This window comes from Gekko japonicus, unplaced genomic scaffold (genome assembly GCF_001447785.1).
Source record: "Gekko japonicus isolate JY-2015 unplaced genomic scaffold, Gekko_japonicus_V1.1 scaffold356, whole genome shotgun sequence".
Taxonomy (NCBI): Eukaryota; Metazoa; Chordata; class Lepidosauria; order Squamata; family Gekkonidae; genus Gekko; species Gekko japonicus.
Window position 1 is genome coordinate 650,206 of NW_015175979.1, and position 6,822 is coordinate 657,027.

The following is a 6,822-nucleotide window of genomic DNA, read 5'->3' on the forward strand; positions in this document are numbered from 1 at the left end:
TTATAAAGGACACAAACACAAAGGGTTGTTTTTTTAACTTAAAATAAAAGCATGCTTAAAACATGAGCACTCTTGCAATATTTTGTTTATTTAACAGTGTCTGATAACTGACACCTCTTGCTCTGAACTATTGCACCAAAATGTCTGTGCTGTTGCAATCCTGAGTATGCTGTTCAGGAGTGTATCTGTAAGCTGCAAACCTAGAATGACGCAGTGGCAGCGGAACTGGAAGAAGAAGCAGAAGGCAGCCAGTTCCCACTGTGGGCCTGATAGAAGCCCTCCGGGGGGGGGGGCTAATCCGCCCCCCAGGCCACATGTTTGACACCCCTGGGTTAGGGGTATATTTGTTTTTCAGTTTCTACCCTAACTCCCTTTATCGGTATAGCTGAGGGGGCTACAGAAGGAGAAACTTTCCTGCAAAACCTGTCTTGAGTCTGCATCTGAAGCAGCCAGTGTGGCAGACAGGAGAGGTTTCTGTTTAGTGTTGACAACCTCCAGGATGGGGCTAGAGATCTCCTGGAATACAACTGATCTCCAGGTGACAGAGATCAATTTCCCTGGAGAAAATGGCTGCTCTGGAGGGTGGACATTATACCCCTAAGAAGAAGGAGGAGGAGGAGAAGGAGGAGGAGGAGGAGGAGGAGGAGGAGATTGGATTTATACCCCGCCCTTCACTGGGAATCTCAGAGTGGCTTACACACTCCTTTTCCCTTCCCCTCCTCACAACAGACACCCTGTGAGGTAGGTGGGGCCGAGAGAGCTCTTGACAGAAACGGCTCTTTTTCAAGGACAGCTCTGAGAGAACTATGGCTTGCCCAAGGTCATCCGGCAGCTGCAAGTGGAAGAGTGGGGAATCAAACCCCGGTTCTCCCAGATTAGAGTCTGCAGTCCTAAGCACTACATCAAACCGAGGTCCCCTCCCTCCCCAAACCCTGCTCTCTCCAGGACCTGCCCCCAGATTCCCAGGAATTTCACAACCTGGAGCAAGTAGCCCTTCTTTCCGCTGTCCTTCCTTCACATGAATCCCTCCAACTGCAGTTCAAAAGAAAGAATAAGCTGGCTAAGTGCACAACAAGACACAGTGGGGCCAGAGAAGATCTCTTCCCAGTTTCTTCAACTCTCTCTCTCTCTCTCTCTGTGAGAGAGAGAGAGAGAGAGAGAGAGAGAGAGAGAGAGAGAGAGAGAGAGAGAGAGAGAGAGAGAGAGAGATATTCTGTACAGAGATTTCCAGCTCATGGTGAACCTAAGAATAAATGTCCTCCAAAATGTCCTGCCGTTAACAAGACTTGCTCAGGTCTTGACCACGCTTCAGATGCTGACTGCAGAGAAAGAAGCACCAGTCCAACTGATCCCTGCCAACCCCCCCCCCCTTTCTGCTAAACCCAAGCTGGCTCAGTAGGACTTTAACCTAATTTATTTTTGTATCTTCCCGGGGTTTCCTTTCTGATGCATAAGGGTTTGGCTGTGGGGCGGGGGGCGGGTTTGTGCTGCCTGCAGCCGTCCAGTCCTCGAGCACAGCTGAACGGCAACAGTGGCACTTTGACTGGGCTGGTTTTTAAATACAAATGTGGGAAGGAGAGACCAGCCTGGCAGGAGGCACCAAGTTTTCCTCTCCAGCACTTTATTTTTCATTCATAATGGACACGCACACAAATTTGCGTTGGATGGTTTCACGGCCCCCTGCGCCTCATGGTTATAGCGCCTGCCAAGAAAGGAAAAGAATGATTAGTTATAAAAAGGAGGAATGTTCACGCCGCGTGTTAGGCAAGCAGCCCCTGAGCTGGTAGAATTCACGATAAAATATTGCCTTAATAATGTACTCGGGGAGACCAACATGTAAATGGGAACAGCTGCTTCTGTGATGACCGGATTACAAATGGCTGCAGCCTGCGTCATTAATATTGCATTTGGACAATAATATCTTGATTTGCCGAAAGAGCTACAGCCTTGCATTATTTCACCGAATGGGGATTTGCTCGCCGTTCCCCCCCTCTTTAAAGGAAGTTAGCAACATTACGGATATATTTCACCAGTCACCGGCTAAGTGCCAAATGGAGGGGCGGAAAACTCCATTGCAGAAGCAAATGGTACAACCACGGAGGGGTGTGTGTGTTACAAATCAGGTGAGGGACCAGGGTATGGTAAAGCGAAGATACCTCAGCTTGAGCTTTCTGCTGGAAAGCACAGTTCTCTTTAGAGGAAGCATGGCAGACGATTGTTTGGGACTTCAATGGAAACAAGACATGGTGGGCCTACACGAGGGGTGCATGTTGTATGTGGGGTATACCAGGATCATATCCCACTGTCGCTCCCAAGAATATATGAAACGGCTAGACCCATGCAGACTACCCAGCCACACATTGACTCAGTGCAGCAGGAGGGAGAGTGAAGACAGGCTCACTGGCACCACCTCTGGGGTGGGTGGGTGTATAGAAATATTTGATTTCTAAAAATCCATGCCTTCTCCTGTGATGTCTTTCTGATAACATGCTGTGTCTTGTTTCCTGTTGAAGCCAAATGGCCTGTCCATTTGGCCAGAGAAACTTTATAACCATGCCATATAACCACACATTCTTTCACACCTCTAAGGGAAGAGGCAGACCTGATGGCCCCTGCCTCTGCCTCGCATGCAACAAGTCACGTAGGCAATGGAGAAGCTGGAGTTTGGGGTCATGTGACTGCAGGCGTGGTCTCCAAACTTCTAGCCAATCCTATGTTGCAGCCATGACAACCAACAATTGGGCACACCCATGCCCACTCGCAATTGGCTAATAGCCACATCTAATTTGTGACTCAAATTGGGCTATATTTGTTCAATCCCAATGAGACAGAGTTGTGTGCTTGCTCTCTGCTCCTGCTGTCTCTGCTTGTTTTATTACACCTGAAATGCAGCCCGTGAGGGACAAAGGACTGGCTTTGTGAATTGGACCACATGGTTGAGCAAAGATGGATTTTGCCTTCAAAATCCCTTGGACTGTTTGGATATTCCTCAACTTGGTAAATATGTATCTTTTACTGTGTAGTTAAGGCAAATCGCCTTAGGCTTGTTATTTTTGTAAACTCTCGTAGTCTGTGCTAAGCTCTGTACTAAATAAAGATTCCTGATTGTTAAAATTGTCTTTGATGTTGTACCTGAATTCCAAGGCTAAATCTTGTGGCCTAAACGCTCACCATATACGCTACTATTGGAGAGTAAAAAGTGTGCATCTCTGGGAATGAGTTGCTAATGTGTTAAGTTCCAAGTACCAACTGAGAGTTTGAACCTCTAATCTCAGGTTGGGGGGGAACTGATGTAGAGGTTCTGGTGGCATATGGTTCTGAAAACCAGAGAGGGTTTAGATCATCTCGTGGGTTTGTTGTTTAATGTACTGCAAAAGGTACAGGGTTCCCTCCCATTCCTGGACTAGCTTGGGTGGGATGAATCCTGTACAGGGGGTCACCAAGTCATCTCTGCAGCGTGAACACAGGGAAGAGGTCTCCCATTGTCCCTTCCCAGTGATCAGGAGCCTTAGGAAAACAGTGCAACTCAGTTTGGTGTAGTGGTTTGGTGTAGAACCAAACAAAGGTTAGTGAAGAAGAGGGCCAATATTAAAACCTATCTAATAAAAGTAGAAAAAGATACATGTATTTATTAATAACAAATTTTAAAACATATACAGGGCCCATTTACAACAATTATATATAAAACATTACAATACCAAGGGCTTAAAAGCTTGACCTTATGCATTTCGGCCAAATAAGCCTTCCTCAGAGGTCATATATATGTGGCAAAATGGCTAATACATATATTCACATACACACAATCAAGAATATATACAAAGTATAAATTCAATAAGGACCATAAAGTAAATTGCTGTAAAAGATAAAAAATAGAAAATTAAACACACATATTTTTACACCAAGTTATTGAATTTCTAATCTGTATAGCCAATCTATATATATAGACCATAAACTTACTTCAAAAATAAAATCACCAGGCACAGGGTCAATATGCACATAAGACCTTTAAAGTGCTATCACTAGCCCAGTGATTATAAAGTAGACCTAAGGGAAAAAAATTAGAATCAGTATATCAAAGAATTTAAAACCCAAATAATAATAATAATAATAATAATAATAATAATAATAATAATAATAATAATAATAGAAGAAGAAACCACAAGCAGGTGTCTCATGAGGCCATGACACACTGCTTCTCACTGGGGCAGCAGGAGACACTCGGCTGCTGTATCCACTGGCATCGGTGCATCTGACACAAGAGCTATTCTCAGCCTCACCTGTGAAGGTGAAGGGGGGCATGGTTGTCATTAAGGCTTCTATTTTTGCCAGAAAGCCACTAAAACCTGATTAGGATCTGAGCTCCTTAAGTATTTATCTCATAATTGCTTTCCTATCGATTTCATGTAAACACTTCATAATTTGCTAATGATCTCTCGGCCCTTGTCATTTTTGCTGCTGATGGTGTTTACATCTTTTTGAAGACTCGAGGACAGGGGCAGAAGAGAAAGAGGAAAGAACTGCCTGTGTGCGTGGACTCGTGGTTTCCATTTCATTGTGTCTGGGGAGGTGTGCGCGCACACGGGGGCTTGTGCCTTGGAGAGAACTTTGTTGGTCTTATAGAAGCCAAAAAGAAAATAAAAGAACTGTTTTATTGCATGGTGTGGTTGAAGGGATTATTAAAGTTACCCGCAGGGCTATTTTTGGGCAGGAACGCACAGGAACAGAGTTCTGGCTGGCTCCCCAGGGCTGTGGTCATGCTGTTGGAGAGTGGGAGGGGTGGAGACATGGAAGGGTTCTGCTGCTTGACAGCATGACATCATTTACATGGACAACTGAAAGCTACATCATGCCATAAGAACATAAGAACATCAGAGAAGCCCCATGTTGGATCAGGCCAATGGCCCATCCCGTCCAACACTCTGTGTCACACAGTGGCCAAAAATGCCAGGTGCCATCAGGAGGTCCATCAGTGGGGCCAGAACTCCAGAAGCCCTCCCACTGTTGCCCCTTCCCCCCCAAGCACCAAGAATACAGTGCATCCCTTGCCCCAGACTGAGAGTTCCTATCTATACTTTGTGGCTAATAGCCACTGAGGGACCTCTGCTCCAGATGTTTATGCCACTCTAGGATTCAGCAGAAACTCTGTGGTTTTACTGTTCTCAGGGGAGACCTGACAACCCTAGGCATGAGATGATACCTGCCAGGCCTGTAGTCATGGGGGGAATTGAAGGTGATGCCCCTGCCAAATTGGCCCTGCCCCCTCCCTGCCCAGCCCTTCCGGTCTCCCCTCTCCCTTCCCCCTCCCTCCCAAGCCTTTCACATCTCTTTTTCCCCCAGCCTTTGCAGAGTCTTCCAAAGCGGAGCAGGGAGAGGGCGGGAGGCTGGCTGCATGGGCAGGACATTTTCTACTGGCTGCGCAGGTGCAGTGAGGCGCTGGGGAGGGCCAGTGTCTCCGTACATGCCTCCCATTCCCTTGTCCCTTCCCTAGCCCACAGGAAGCAACATAAGCTGCCCGGCCCACACCCGGCTCTCCAAGTCAGGGCTTCTGCCTTTGAAAGGGCTTTGATTCTTTCTTCCAGCAGCCATACTTTACCATGCAGCTCTTATGGGAAAGGGGAACAGGGAAGGGAGGGGGGAGTCTTTCTCCAGCTCTTCTCATTACCCTTTAATTTGATTTATTTTTATTTTATTCATTTTTGTGACTCTGGAAGTGACGTCATGTCCCCCCGGTGCCCCCCCCAACAAAATTTCCTGGCTACGGGCCTGATAGCTGCAGATGCCAGGAACTAGGCTAGCCATTGACCCACCTGTGGCAGTCAACCCCCCAGTCCCCTGCCCATCTGCAACTTAGGCGTGGGAGGGGGGGAAATGGCAGGAAAATGGCCTCCATAGCAATGCTCCAGGAATTTCCCTATGTGTCTATGGACTTCATCACAGAGGTCAGGCTAAATTTCTAGAGCATCACCCAGAAGTGACCTCACATTGTCCCCAAACTCTAGCCACCCCCCCCCCCAGGCGTCTCCCTTAAAATCTCCCAGCATTTGCCAAGGCAGTGCTGGCAACCTGGGCAGAGGTTGAACTGGAGAGGCCAGACACTTCACAGAGGCCAGACACTTCACAGTGAACTGATCTAGCAGGCAAAGATGCCATGTCTGGCAGCCACAGTCACTCGTATCCCAGCTTTGGACATCCTCACCTGCCCACCCCCCAGCTAGAACACCTTGGCTTCTGCAGGGTAGCAGGGGAGCTCCCGTTTCACTTCCTTGTGCTTTGCCAACCACTTTTGCACTGCACCTGTACAGTAAGGTAAAGGTTTCCCTTGCTCGAAAGCCAGTCAAATCCAAATCTAGGGATGCGGTGCTCATCTCCGTTTCAAAGCCGAAGAGCCAGCGCTGTCCAAAGACGTTTCCATGGTCATGTGGCCGGCATGACCAGACGCCAAGGTGCACGGAACGCTGTTCCCTTCCCACCGAAGTGGTACCTATTTATCTACTTGCAATTTCTTGCTTTCAAACTGCTAGGTTGGCAGGAGCTGGGACCAGAGACGGGAGCTCACTCCGTCACGCGGCACTTCGGTTTTGAACTGCCGAACTACCGACCTTCTGGTTTGCAGTTCAGCGTCTTAACCACTTGAGCCACCGCAGCTGTACAGCACCTGTAGAATAGGTGAGATCAGTTCACCCTTGCGGTCATAGATGGCCATGAGGTAATTAAACGGCATGTGGGGGGGGGTACCATGACTCCCATAAGTCTACGCAAAAATGTATGTCTGTGAAATAACTGCAGTGATAACACACACTTAAACAAGCACCAAACAGCAAG